We start from the raw sequence: 15,539 nt of genomic DNA on the forward strand, positions 1-15,539 counted from the left end.
TGAGAGGTCCCAACGCTGCTTTTTAACGCCCGCTGGTATTATGAGTCTTGCAGGTACAGCTGTACCGCTCACTTTTTATCCGCAACTCGAACATACCGCAAATCCACTTACGTCAATTGCGTATCCCATATTTTCAATGGGATTTTCCTAACGCCAGTATTACGAGTCTTGGAAAAAGTGAGCGGTACAGCCTCTCCTGTCAAGACTCGTACCGCATTTAAAAGTCAGTAGTTAAGAGTTTTATGGGCTAACGCCGTAACATAAAACTCTTAACTAAAGTGCTAAAAAGTACACTAACACCCATAAACTACCTATTAACCCCTAAACGGAGGCCCCCCCTCACATCACAAACAGTTAAATAACATTTTTCACCCCTAATCTGCCGACCGGTTATCGCCACCACTTTAATAAATATATTAACCCCTAAACCGCCGCACTCCCGCCTCGCAAACACTAGTTAAATATTATTAACTCCTAAACTGCCGTCCCTAACATCGCCGACACCTACCTACATTTATTAACCCCGAATCTGCCTCCCCCAACGTCGCCGCAACTATATTAAATGTATTAACCCCTAAATCTAAGTCTAACCCTAACCCTAACACCCCCCTAACATAAATATAATTTAAATAAATCTAAATAAAATTACTACAATAAATAAATTATTCCTATTTAAAACTAAATACTTACCTATAAAATAAACCTTAAGATAGCTACAATATAACTAATAGTTACATTGTAGCTAGCTTAGGGTTTATTTTTATTTTACAGGCAACCTTGTATTTATTTTAACTAGGTAGAATAGTTATTAAATAGTTATTAACTATTTAATAACTACCTAGCTAAAATAAAGACAAATTTACCTGTAAAATAAAACCTAACCTAAGTTACAATTACACCTAACACTACACTACAATTAAATTAATTCCCTAAACTAACTACAATTAAATGCAATTAAATACAGTTATCTAAATTATGAAAAATAACAAACACTAAATTACAGAAAATAATAAAATAATAAAAAAAAATAATAAACTAATTACACCTAATCTAATCCCCCTAATAAAATAAAAAAGCCCCCCAAAATAATAAAAATCCCTACCCTATACTAAATTACAAATAGCCCTTAAAAGGGCTTTTTGTGGGGCATTGCCAATTCTATCAGCCAATTGGAATTAAGGTAGAAAAAATCCTATTGGCTGATCCAATCAGCCAATAGGATTGAGCTTGCATTCTATTGGCTGTTCCAATCAGCCAATAGAATGCGAGCTCAATCCTATTGGCTGATTGGATCAGCCAATAGGATTGAACTTCAATCCTATTGGCTGATTGCATCAGCCAATAGGATTTTTTCTACCTTAATTCCGATTGGCTGATAGAATTCTATCAGCCAATCGGAATTGACGGGATGCCATCTTGGATGATGTCACTTAAAGGTACCGTCATTTAGTCATCGGATCAAGACAGAAGAGGATGCTACGTGTCGGATGTCTTGAAGATAGACCCACTCCGTGCCGGATGGATGAAGATAGAAGATGCCGCCTGGATGAAGACTTCTGCTCGTCTGGAGGACCTCTTCTTCCCGGCTTGAATGAAGACTTCTGCCCGTCTGGAGGACCTCTTCTTCCTGGCTTGGATGAAGACTTCTGCCCGTCTGGAGGACCACTTCTGCCCGGTTGGGTGAAGACGTCTCAAGGTAGGGTGATCTTCAAGGGGTTAGTGTTAGGTTTTATTAAGGGGGGATTGGGTGGGTTTTAGAGTATGGTTGGGTGTGTGGGTGGTGGGTTTTAATGTTGGGGGGTATTGTATTTTTTTTACAGGTAAAAGAGCTGATTACTTTGGGGCAATGCCCTGCAAAAAGCCCTTTTAAGGGCTATTTGTAATTTAGTATAGGGTAGGGATTTTTATTATTTTGAGGAGCTTTTTTATTTTATTAGGGGGATTAGATTAGGTGTAATTAGTTTAAAAAAAATGTAATTTTTGTATTATTTTCTGTAATTTAGTGTTTGTTTTTTACTGTAATTTAGATAAATGTATTTAATTGTAGTTAGTTTATGGAATTAATTTAATTGTAGTGTAGTGTTAGGTGTAATTGCAACTTAGGTTAGGTCTTATTTTACAGGTAAATTTGTCTTTATTTTAACTAGGTATTTATTAAATAGTTAATAACTATTTAATAACTATTCTACCCAGTTAAAATAAATACAAAGTTGCCTGTAAAATAAAAATAAACACTAAGCTAGCTACAATGTAATTATTAGTTATATTGTAGCTATCTTATGGTTTATTTTATAGGTAAGTATTTAGTTTTAAATAGGAATAATTTATTTAATTGTAGTAATTTTATTTAGATTTCTTTTAATTATATTTAAGTTAGGGGGTGTTAGGGTTAGGGTTAGACTTAGGTTTAGGGGTTAAGAACTTTAATATAGTGGCGGCGACGTTGTGGGCGGCAGATTAGGGGTTAATAAGTGTAGTTAGGTTGCGGCGACATTGGGGGCGGCAGAGTAGGGGTTAATAAATATAATGTAGGTGTTGGGGGCGGCAGATTAGGGGTTCATAAGTATAATGTAGGTGGCGGCGGTGTCCGGAGCGGCAGATTAGGGGATAATAATATAATGTAGGTGTCGCGATGTCGGGGGCGGCAGACTAGTGGTTAAAAAGTGTAAGATTAGGGGTGTTTAGACTCGGGGTTCATGTTAGGGTGTTAGGTGTAGACATAAATGTATTTTCCCCATAGGAATCAATGGGGCTGCGTTAGGAGCTGAACGCTGCTTTTTTGCAGATGTTAGGTTTTTTTTCAGCCGAATCTGCTCCATTGAATCCTATGGGGAAATCGTGCACGAGCACATTTTGCCAGCTCACCGCTACCGTAAGCAGAGCGGGTATTGAGGTGAGATGTGGAGCTAAATTTTGCTCTCCGCTCACTTTTCTGCGACTAACGCCGGGTTTGTAAAAACCTGCAATACCAGCGTTGTTTGTAGGTGAGTGGTAAGCTGAAACTGCTCGTTAGCACCGCAAGCCTTACCGACAAAAACTCGTAATCTAGCTGTATATGTGCCTGGAGCTTTGTTTAATGCCAACTTGTTAATAGCTAATATGACTTCCACGTCACTATAGGGTCTGTTTATTGTCTCTAAGTGTTCTTTATCTATTAAGGGCAACTTGATTTTATTCCAAAATATCTCTTTAATTTATAACCTATTTCGGGTGCTAAGTAAATTCTTTGAAATTATTGCAAGAATTGTTATATTTCTTCTGTTTTAAGCATAACATTGTATCCAATTCTGATAGATTAAATAAAATGTGTCCCTTTTTTAAATATAATTATATTTGAAAAAAAAAATTCCCAGGTTTATTTCCATATCTACTAAACCTAATAATTCCCTTTTTTCTGCCTTAAATTCCTCTTGAACAAAAACGGAATCTCTCATAGATTTTGTTGTCATATTCTCTTTCCGGTTCCTTGAGGTTGGCTCTGAAATCGTCTGTACCATAAGATGTATTCACTAAAATAATGTATCTTCCATTTATATCTATAATCTTATCTTTAATAATGTATTGCAACAATTTCCTGAATAATATATCAACCCCCTTTTTTCTTCCTTACATATGGGGTACAACATTCCATTTCTTACTTCATTAAAATGAGTTTCTTGTTAAAAAACTATTTCTAGCTTTAATTGATTTAGATATTGTAAAATAGTTTTCAGTTTGATTGGGGAAGTGATTCCCCATACATTTTATTAACTAATCTTCCACACCCCATTCTACAAGGATATACAGGGAGTGCAGAATTATTAGGCAAGTTGTATTTTTGAGGATTAATTTTATTATTGAACAACAACCATGTTCTCAATGAACCCAAAAAACTCATTAATATCAAAGCTGAATATTTTTGGAAGTAGTTTTTAGTTTGTTTTTAGTTTTAGCTATTTTAGGGGGATATCTGTGTGTGCAGGTGACTATTACTGTGCATAATTATTAGGCAACTTAACAAAAAACAAATATATACCCATTTCAATTATTTATTTTTACCAGTGAAAACAATATAACATCTCAACATTCACAAATATACATTTCTGACATTCAAAAACAAAACAAAAACAAATCAGTGACCAATATAGCCACCTTTCTTTGCAAGGACACTCAAAAGCCTGCCATCCATGGATTCTGTCAGTGTTTTGATCTGTTCACCATCAACATTGCGTGCAGCAGCAACCACAGCCTCCCAGACACTGTTCAGAGAGGTGTACTGTTTTCCCTCCTTGTAAATCTCACATTTGATGATGGACCACAGGTTCTCAATGGGGTTCAGATCAGGTGAACAAGGAGGCCATGTCATTAGATTTTCTTCTTTTATACCCTTTCTTGCCAGCCACGCTGTGGAGTACTTGGACGCGTGTGATGGAGCATTGTCCTGCATGAAAATCATGTTTTTCTTGAAGGATGCAGACTTCTTCCTGTACCACTGCTTGAAGAAGGTGTCTTCCAGAAACTGGCAGTAGGACTGGGAGTTGAGCTTGACTCCATCCTCAACCCGAAAAGGCCCCACAAGCTCATCTTTGATGATACCAGCCCAAACCAGTACTCCACCTCCACCTTGCTGGCGTCTGAGTCGGACTGGAGCTCTCTGCCCTTTACCAATCCAGCCACGGGCCCATCCATCTGGCCCATCAAGACTCACTCTCATTTCATCAGTCCATAAAACCTTAGAAAAATCAGTCTTGAGATATTTCTTGGCCCAGTCTTGACGTTTCAGCTTGTGTGTCTTGTTCAGTGGTGGAGGTCTTTCAGCCTTTCTTACCTTGGCCATGTCTCTGAGTATTGCACACCTTGTGCTTTTGGGCACTCCAGTGATGTTGCAGCTCTGAAATATGGCCAAACTGGTGGCAAGTGGCATCTTGGCAGCTGCACGCTTGACTTTTCTCAGTTCATGGGCAGTTATTTTGCGCCTTGGTTTTTCCACACGCTTCTTGCGACCCTGTTGACTATTTTGAATGAAACGCTTGATTGTTCGATGATCACGCTTCAGAAGCTTTGCAATTTTAAGAGTGCTGCATCCCTCTGCAAGATATCTCACTATTTTTGACTTTTCTGAGCCTGTCAAGTCCTTCTTTTGACCCATTTTGCCAAAGGAAAGGAAGTTGCCTAATAATTATGCACACCTGATATAGGGTGTTGATGTCATTAGACCACACCCCTTCTCATTACAGAGATGCACATCACCTAATATGCTTAATTGGTAGTAGGCTTTCGAGCCTATACAGCTTGGAGTAAGACAACATGCATAAAGAGGATGATGTGGTCAAAATACTCATTTGCCTAATAATTCTGCACTCCCTGTATTTATATGTTGTACAAGAACAATATGGTTGCTATAGGAGAGAGAGAGAAAATATTTTATTATTTGTCCAACTTTTTTCTCTTTGCACTTATTACTAGGCATTTAAAATAGCCCATTACGCCCCACTAAATTGGACAGTCAATTTGAAATTAAACTTTCATGATACAATCAAATTTGCTTTGTTCACTTGGTATTCTTTGTTGAAAGCTAAACCTAGGTAGGCTCATATGCTAAATTTTAAGCCCTTGAAAGCCACCTCTTATCTGAATGCATTTTTATAGTTGTTAGTGTTAGTTCATGTGTGTCATATAGATGTTTATTCCAAGAAAATTGTTTGTGACAAGAGACCACAATTTAAGTCTGGAGGAAAGGAGATTTAATCTCCTGCAACAAAAACATTTTTTCACTGTAAGCACAATAAAATTTGGACTTCCGGTGGGTGGAGCTACCTTACGGTGGTGTGTGCGAAGAGCTCCGTACACACGGCACCAACAAACAGCCTAAAAAGTGCCATCCGCCACTCCCACACCACAGCCTTGTTGAGCAACAAACTCCCAGTAGCTCCAACCGGCCACATAGCGTGAAGGGCCTACTGACATTATCCTTGCTCCCGCAAAGCAACACGCAACTAAAACCGCCAGCCCTCCGTGCGCCATCTTGGATAAGCTGGCTACCTATCCCCACAGATTCTTTGCTTCCCTGGAGAGCACAAACATCCGAAGCGGCAGTTAGGACTCCTCTGGTTGTGCAGACTTAAAGGGACAGTACACTGTAACATTGTTTTTATATTAATGTATTTTCAATGATTGTTATACCAGCTGCAGATTATACACTTTATAAGAAATTGTATTTTCAGGTTTATTTGTGTAAAAGAAGTAGCTGGTTTTGTGCTTTTAAACCACAGCCTATTACAATGGGTTGAGCTTCAGGTAATATCAGATCTCATTATGTTATCACTTTGTGTACACGCACTTGCTCCCTTATCTTATATTTGTCTAGAAAACCATAGCTCAATACTTAGAGAGAACAATGGACAATTATCTTTTTATTACTTAACTATCCTGCACCCCACTGAAAGTGTAATCTCTTCTGCTGGCTGTGTTTACTTAGGCTATTCAATAGACTATACTCCAGTATAGAAACTTTCAGTATGTGTTTAGATACCACAGGCTAAATCAGCTATTTCAAATGCCAAAATATGGGTAAAGGAGCTAATTGTAAACAATTTGAAACACTCCAGCAGGTAAAATGAATCATTGGGAATAATTTAAAGGGGAAAACTTTTTTGGGTGAACTGTCCCTTTAACCGCAAATCAGCAAGAAGATGGGTGAGACTGCATGTGTGCAGAAACAGACATAAAGGTAACACAGGCCTCAACACCCCCTCAGCAGTAAACACAGCAACTGCTCCACCACAAATCACTCATAACGATAGCATAACCCTTGCTGCTAAAACACCCTCCATTTTCCTGGGGGACCCCAGAGCTCTCTTCTCGGCAGACAAGCTGCACTACAGAACACAGCATCAGCACTAGAAGCCCCCACTGACAAAGCAGCCTAGATAGGTCATCGTGGGAAACAACTGCTTAGAGATCCACAGCACACTACTTCTGTCAGGCCTGTGAGTGGCAGATATAAGCGGCCTTAGACCAGAACAACAAGGAGATTAGCACTGAGCGTCACCCACATCGGGTCTCTTTTGGAATGCCTCGAAGGCAGTTATGAGGGGACATATAACTAATTTCACAGCCCACTATAACTCCAAATGTAAATGCTTCAACACCAACACAAATGCCGAGGTTACATCAGCCTACAACAATTACTTAGCCCACCCCTCCCACCAGAACAGACTAAAATATTACGAACTAAAGAAGGTGAGGGATGACATCTTACAGCAGCAAGACCTAACCTTTTTTTTTTTTTTTTTTTTTTTTTATATTTTTATTGAGGTAGAACAAATCATACACTTAATCATGGTACATGGTCAAGTTCATATCACAATTAAACAATTTTACAACATAGCATGGTAAATAAAAATATGACCATTAACTGGAGCCATAACCTCATCAATTTTTTAATTTTACAGAAGAGAGAAATAAGAGAGAAGAAAGAAAGGGGAAAAAGAAAGAAGAAGAGAGAAGAAAAGGATTGTCAATTAGTTCATGGAACTCAGACTTCATATGTTTCGTTGGCCCTGCCCTCACCAATGATCAGACCTCAGTAGCTGTCAATTACCAAATTTGTTATGTATGTAATCTTCCCAAATAAAGAGAATCCCTTGAAAGAAATCTGTGCGTGCTGATTTCATGTAATGGTATTCCTCTAATTGGATAGTTTTATGCATTGTATCAATCCACTGCGCATTGTTTGGGGTTTTGGATTGTTTCCAAAATTGTGCAATTAGGGTCTTTGCGCTGTTGGAAGCAATTTGAAGTATGGCCAGATGTGTTGCCAATAGCCGCCCGGGAGGTTTGTTTAGGAGCCAGACCAATGGATCTTGTGGAATATTAATTCCTAGCATCTTTTCCGTGTGACTTATAACATCTCTCCAAAAGGGGGAAATGTTTGGGCATAACCACCATATATGTCCCATATTGCCTCTCTCTTTTCCACAGCGCCAACACAAATCCGATCTTTGTGGGTATAGGGTCTGTAAGTGTGTAGGAGTATAGTACCAACGGTGTAGAATTTTAAAATTAGTTTCTAATATCCTGGCGGATGTAGAAGCTTTCATTGTCCTTTTAAATATCATGTGTTTCTCTTTTGGGGAGATACTAAGATTCAATTCCGATTCCCATTGTTTAATATAATGATGTTCTAGACCTAATGGCGCTTGTTGCAGCATGTGGTATATAAGTAATAGCGTGTGTCTAAGTGGCTGTGTAGTCATGCAGAGTTTCTCAAAATTGGTAGGGGATCTTAACAAATTACTTTTCCCTTTGTGGTTCTGAAGGAAAGAGTGTGCCTGCAAATAGAAAAACCAATTATTAAATAAATGTAAGTCGACTTCTAGGAGTTTCAACCTTGTGTGCATTTTGCCTCCTTCCGATAAAACGAAAAACGGTAAATTGCTCCGCCTGTCTAGGGGATCTAAATTAGCTACTCCTATTCCTGGAAGGAACTCTGAATTTCCTAGTAAGGGGGTTGTTAGGTGTCCCCTTCAGGGGGTAAGTGTCAGTGCAGGCCAAAGCCTGGGGCCTAGTGTACCACCTGAGGCATATGTAGATTACCTGATAAGGGCCCCTTAGAATGACTCAGACCACGCAGCATTATGATCGAAAGCCAATTCTGTTTATTGCACAGTGCAAGCCTTTCTTATAGTAACATACAGGGTTAAGGGAATGACACGTTAGGACCACGTCATCTCGTACCATATTTCATGAACAAAAGAAGCTTACAAAAATACATGAGAAAAAGAGGAGTATGAAGGAGTGTTTCTTATGACAGTAGCAAAAATATATCTGTGCGCATATTTCAGCCTAAAGCAAGGTCGTTTGGCCATCTTACCTAGATAACAGACTTCCAGGCGCCTTGCCAGGAACCTTCTACAAGGCCAGTAATACTAATACAATTTTACTAACATCAGCATATTTTCTCACTACATAATAACTGCTATAATAAATTCTAATTATTACAAAATGGATGCTAATCATCACAAGATGGCTGCGGGGAACAAGATGGCTGCCATCAGGTTCATATTACCCCTAACATACCATCCTTTTATTCTAACAGAATAACATAAAAATAGACAGGCATAGAAAATTAGTAAAGCCTTATATTATGGTAACAGAACTCTGTGAGAATACTAAAGAGAAAAATATTTGCATGTCGTGATATACTTTTATAGGCTAATTGTCACTGCATATAGGTACAGTCCCTCCAATACCTTCCATCTATCTTCCAGCCTTCCTAAAACTACCGGTCTACCAGCACAGAGACCCAACCAGCCCCCATCTACCCCCAAACAACGCTGCATCATCTATCTCTCCACCTGCATTGCTAGCACCCCCCAATATGTCCAACAGTTCCTTTTCCACAGTAAAGCATGACATAGCAACAGCACAACTGTCTCTAGGTGGCCTCTGAATACTTTAAGAACAGTCTTTGTCCATTTGAGAGCGCTGCACCTTGACACTTTGCTATAATACAGTTCTCCAACAGTTCATTTGCAGTAGGGGTGCTTATCCACGGTTCTTCCGCAGGGAGATACTGGAAATCTGATGGTTTGTTCATGGGGTAGACAAGGCAACCAGTGGATACCCATGGCAAGCAGACACTCGAGTCACAGGGAGTCTAGGAAGCAAACAGAAACAGTACAGGATGAGTACACACCGCAATACAATCACAATTATGTCCAAATAAAACGTCACTTTTATCCTATGTCATTAAAAATCAAACAAAACATTGTTGATATATAATACAACTTAAATACATTGACATTTCTCAGAGAATAATTTACAACTTCTAAAAAATAAAAGAACCTTGTGTTGCTTTATTCTGGATGGCTGCTATCTATAATGTTTATAATTCTCCAACCTAAATTCTCTCACACTCCTATATGAGGAAAGCATACAAACAGAACATCATTTAAAACTACAAGCTCTTTTAAAGGTAAACACATCTTTATGGTAAGAATTACTCTCTTTGACAAACAGATACCATACTAATTAATAAAAGGGAAAAACACCTTTGCTTTCATAAACTATAATTATGCTATTCCCTGAAACATTTCTCTGTATATTTACTATAAACTTCTAGCTTAGACGTGTCCTCCTTATGTTCTAAAGGGTGAAGGGTCTAAAATATTATGCTATGTTGCAGCATTTTCCTTGAACATATTTTCTTATACTCAGTGGGCCATTCAATAGGGTACAATACTGCAAAGTTCACAGTTACCTTTATCTAAAAAGTTACTATGTTAAGCACATAAACTACAATGTGCACTAATACCAATGAAGCATATGATTTCTTAGACCAAGTATGATCAATAAAAATAAAACAAATACAAGAAAATACAAAACAAGCAATATAAGGAATAGGGTTAAAACAATACTCCCCTAATTTAATTGGTTGATCCTGTAACAGCATAACAGGACTTCCATATCGAGCGGTAAGGCACAGTCCAGAGAAGGATAGTCTTTATGTCCTGAAGACACACATCAGAGAAAACAGTCATGGATTACCCAGAGTCCAGTTCTGGGGCTGGTACCAGCATGCAAAGCAAAGAATGGATCCAAAGATAGTTCAGTAACTTTTTTTACTGCAGTATGATGGTTAAAACAAGCTTGACAAAAGGTCTTTCATCTTTATCTTTTCTTTCTTTAAAGGTTTACTTGCTTTCAATCTTTAATCTTTTGAAGAGTGCACTTATGGAATTTTGCCTGTACAGATTTTACCTAAATATGGAAACTCAAAAATAATTCAGTTAGTGTGTTTCAATCTCTGAAGACAGCATACTCTCATCCTGCAAATACAAATATAGTGTTAAGAACCACATAGAAAAATAAAACATTTTAGGCATCTGAAATTAACACACTAACATTGTACGAGGAGATTCAAAACGTTGTAGGTTCACCTCCTAAAAATAATCTCCTCCATTACATAAAGATATTCATCAATACTCATCAATACTTCCCCCATGTTTGCGTGAAACATCTCATGTGACACGCAAACACAAGATAACAAGAAACTAAACGATAACTCATGCACTCCACTCATGCAGAGACAATTCTCAATAGCAAGCAAAATGAAATACACTTCACAATTCAATATGCTGTCCACAAAAGAGAAAAACATAACAAACAATGAAAACCAATCGTTCTTGTCTTACACAAAACGAAACATTAGCTGCTGACACAAATTTCAAACAACCACAATTAACTTAGAATGCAACACATATTCTGACATTCGCTGAAATGCAACACACTCAGAACATGACAAACAATTAAAAACATCCACTATGTACAAAACTTTAATATCACACAAAGAAAGCAATCACAGCAGATGCCCAAGAAACTTAAGTTACAGATTGCACAAATAAAATTGCGCTTATTTGGGACAGATCAGATAACCACAGTAGCCACTGTTAAAGGGACATTCTAGGATAAATGAAAATTCATTATTCAGATAGGACTTTTAATTTTCACCAACCTTCCTAGATTAAACCAAACATAGGTAGGCTCATATGCTAATTTTTTAAACCTTTGAGGACTGCCTCTTATCACAGGCTGTATAAATCTCATTACAACACCAAGAGACAAAATACACGTAAGCCATATAAATAAAACCAAAACTGTGAACAGATAAATTAGCTAGTTATATAAATGCAGTAGAATCAGATAAACTGTGCATCATTTGTTTTAGGGGTGTTTATTTCTAGACACCTTATGGACCACGGCTTAACTGTTAAGCAGCAATCAAAGTTATTGCAATAATAGTGGTAGACTAGTTAATAACCAAATAACTATATATATTTTTAAAGTGTCACTGAAATCACTTCATTAAATAATATCTCATTTATTTATTGAACGCAGTGGGGGTTATTTTAAATAAGAAAGAGTTATATCTGTGAGATACAGTTTGACAGCCACAGAAATAAAATTATCATTTTTTAAGCTATATTCTATGACAGAATATAATATAAATACTTGTTTCTTTGTAGTGAGCAATTTATAGTTATCATTTTTTATAACATAGAACACCAGTACTGCCACTTTAAATGTAAAGTGCAAATTGTTCCAAACAGAGAAACTTTTTTTTTTTTTTTTTTTAAAGAAAAGCAAAACATGCACAGTGTTATCATTCTTCTCAAGGATAGTGAGGCAAGCTCAAAGTTTCATTTCTACTTAAAGGAGAAACACTGTTTACTGCTTAAAAATATAAAATTCACACTAAAACGTGATAAAAGCTAATTAGTTTAACCACAACAAAATTATTGGATTTAACGTTGTATATAATTTGATATTCCCCATTCTGCAGCTCTCCAGCCAAATATAACAACCGCATATAACACAAAAAAATAAGCTTTCTGAAAAAGAATACTAATACAATTTCCCCTTTAAATTATTCCCAATGATCCTTATAATAAAAAAATGCATACTGACGTTCATTAAATAGCCTAAACAAGCATAAGAAGCATAAGAACGCACTCACAGTGGGATGCAGGCTAATTAAAGGGACATTTTAACCAAACGCAAAAATAACTGCTAACACAGTGAAATATACTAGTGTTAGGCTTACAGTAAACCTCATCGTCTTTTATGTAAATATTCCCTTAAATTCTCAGATGTTATACCAGTTTTCCTGTATCCCTTTAAATATTTTCACTCCTCTGTTTTTTTCTTGTTTTTTTTTTTTTTTTTTTTTTTTTTCTTTTCTGTCCGCTAGTCTCACGGATCCCTACACTAAAATTGTAGACAACTTATCACTTCAGTTTGCATTACAGAGAGAATTAAGTTATGCTGCAAAAAGAATATCTGCTATCTGAACAGCAAATTTAAAATAAATATATACAAAGAAAGGTCTCTAAAAATATATTTAGCAAACTACTAATACAGGGTTATTGCACTGGTTCTTTAAATAAGAAAATTACAATTTTCTATTGCTCCGTCTACGCACTGAGCTCTGATTTTCCAGACAAATATAAGATAATATGCCGCTTGTATAACAAGTCATGGACAATACATTAATAGCAACACCTTGTTACAGTGAACTGTCCCTTTAAGGACTAACCATTCATCACGCAAATTACATATGTATATCCTAACCATAATTTAGGCTGCTTGTATGATTTACCACACCAATTTCACCTCTGTACTGTAGCATGACCTGCAGATTAATTTACTTGCAACAAAAACGGACGCCCTTTTAGAAAAACTTTCAATTACAGCCTATAAATATATTTTATTGTGTGCACCCACGCCGTGCACAGACCTTACAAATACAACATACGTTAACCCATTAATCATACCAGAAACAGTTTCATATTTACCAGAGCGTGACAAAAAATCACACACACCATCGCACTTTCAAAGCCACTTTCAAAGCCGTTACTTCACTTGCAAAAACAATATCATATCTTTACATGCCGAACAACAATTATCACTTAAAACTAAAACTGCATATGAATACCACATACTTAAAACATGCTGGTGACTTTGAAATACAGTTACATAAAATAACATAACAAAATATCTTCTTAAAACGTCTGATTTCCCAACAGAGAAACATAAGGAAACATTCTTACGATACAGACACAAATTCATTCCATCTCGCATACCAGAGATTCACTCCCTTTTTCCTTTCTCATAAAAACATCTAATTTCTAGCGTACGACATACATATATATATATAAAAAAACACTAGATTAACTTTTCACCATTTCCACAATGCATTTTTTCTTTTTTTCCGAAACCCCACAAAATGGCCACTTTTGCAGGGTTTGAGACAATCATTTTCAAATAATACATTCTGTTCCTGGTCCAAAGTAAATCTGTTACACGCATACCACAGTGAGAACCTACAGACCATCACACATTATGCATCTCAATATACAAAATTTCAGTTTTGTTACTGCAAGCAAACAAAAAAAATCTTACAAACGGAGACAGGATTTCTTTTCTCTCTTTTTTTTTTTTTTTTCTGAGCTATGTGCGCGCTCAGTGGTGGCCCCCCTTCTTTGCCTGCTACATTCTTTAACACAGAGATTTCTCTATTTATCAAACAGCAGTACTTACTGACCGTGTTTTTTAAAAAAAATATTTCTGTCTTTTGCAGAAACTATTAACTCTTCTTTTCTTTTACCTTATACATGTAATTTTCTCTGTGCATTCTTATCTATAAGCAGTTCCCAATTCTCAACACAATAATAGCCACAATAACATGCACAGCCACTTAATATTTTCTACGCACAGCATCATTTTATATAGCAGCAAAAGCAAGCATCAGATATCAACATGAGCTTCAGGTGGGTAACAAAACTCTATTATGGGAATGAATATGGGAAACTTCAACACACGTGAGACTTACTCACTTCACTGCCAAGTTGCCCGGGGGACCTTATCTTAAAAGAACCTCCCGTCGACTGGCATACATATATTACTTGCGCGCTTATCACCGACAGGACTCACAATACCTGTCGTGTCCCAGCACAGGACTGATTACCTGTCTGGAGGGGTATCACAACTGCCGGCAGGACTTTAACCTCCGCAAACCTGTGCTTCAACCACAGGAACCCCTTTAACCTTATATCATTATCATCAACACCTATTACCAGACTAAATTTAGGTTCAAATTCACAGAAAGAAAGCATGGTAAAAGCACTCATAGTTACTCCCTGCGAATCCCACTGTCCTGACGCCAAAACTGTTAGGTGTCCCCTTCAGGGGGTAAGTGTCAGTGCAGGCCAAAGCCTGGGGCCTAGTGTACCACCTGAGGCATATGTAGATTACCTGATAAGGGCCCCTTAGAATGACTCAGACCACGCAGCATTATGATCGAAAGCCAATTCTGTTTATTGCACAGTGCAAGCCTTTCTTATAGTAACATACAGGGTTAAGGGAATGACACGTTAGGACCACGTCATCTCGTACCATATTTCATGAACAAAAGAAGCTTACAAAAATACATGAGAAAAAGAGGAGTATGAAGGAGTGTTTCTTATGACAGTAGCAAAAATATATCTGTGCGCATATTTCAGCCTAAAGCAAGGTCGTTTGGCCATCTTACCTAGATAACAGACTTCCAGGCACCTTGCCAGGAACCTTCTACAAGGCCAGTAATACTAATACAATTTTACTAACATCAGCATATTTTCTCACTACATAATAACTGCTATAATAAATTCTAATTATTACAAAATGGATGCTAATCATCACAAGATGGCTGCGGGGAACAAGATGGCTGCCATCAGGTTCATATTACCCCTAACAGGGGTCAATGGGGAAGGTATAGAGGAAAGCATGGGATATTTTACTAATAACCGATTCCACATTTTGAATGTCTCCTCGGTAATATAATTACCACTCAATCTCAATTGACTCTCAGAGTCAGCTAACCAACACAAAGAACCCAGATGAGAACACTGATGTGTCTGATGTTCAATTCTCACCCAGATTTTGTCTAGGTAATTAGTGTTCCAGTCTACTACCCGCTGTAGGAAGATCGCCTGTCTGTATTTCTCTAGATCTGGGAC

The sequence above is a fragment of the Bombina bombina genome, chromosome 11 (genome assembly GCF_027579735.1).
Source record: "Bombina bombina isolate aBomBom1 chromosome 11, aBomBom1.pri, whole genome shotgun sequence".
NCBI classification, from domain to species: Eukaryota; Metazoa; Chordata; class Amphibia; order Anura; family Bombinatoridae; genus Bombina; species Bombina bombina.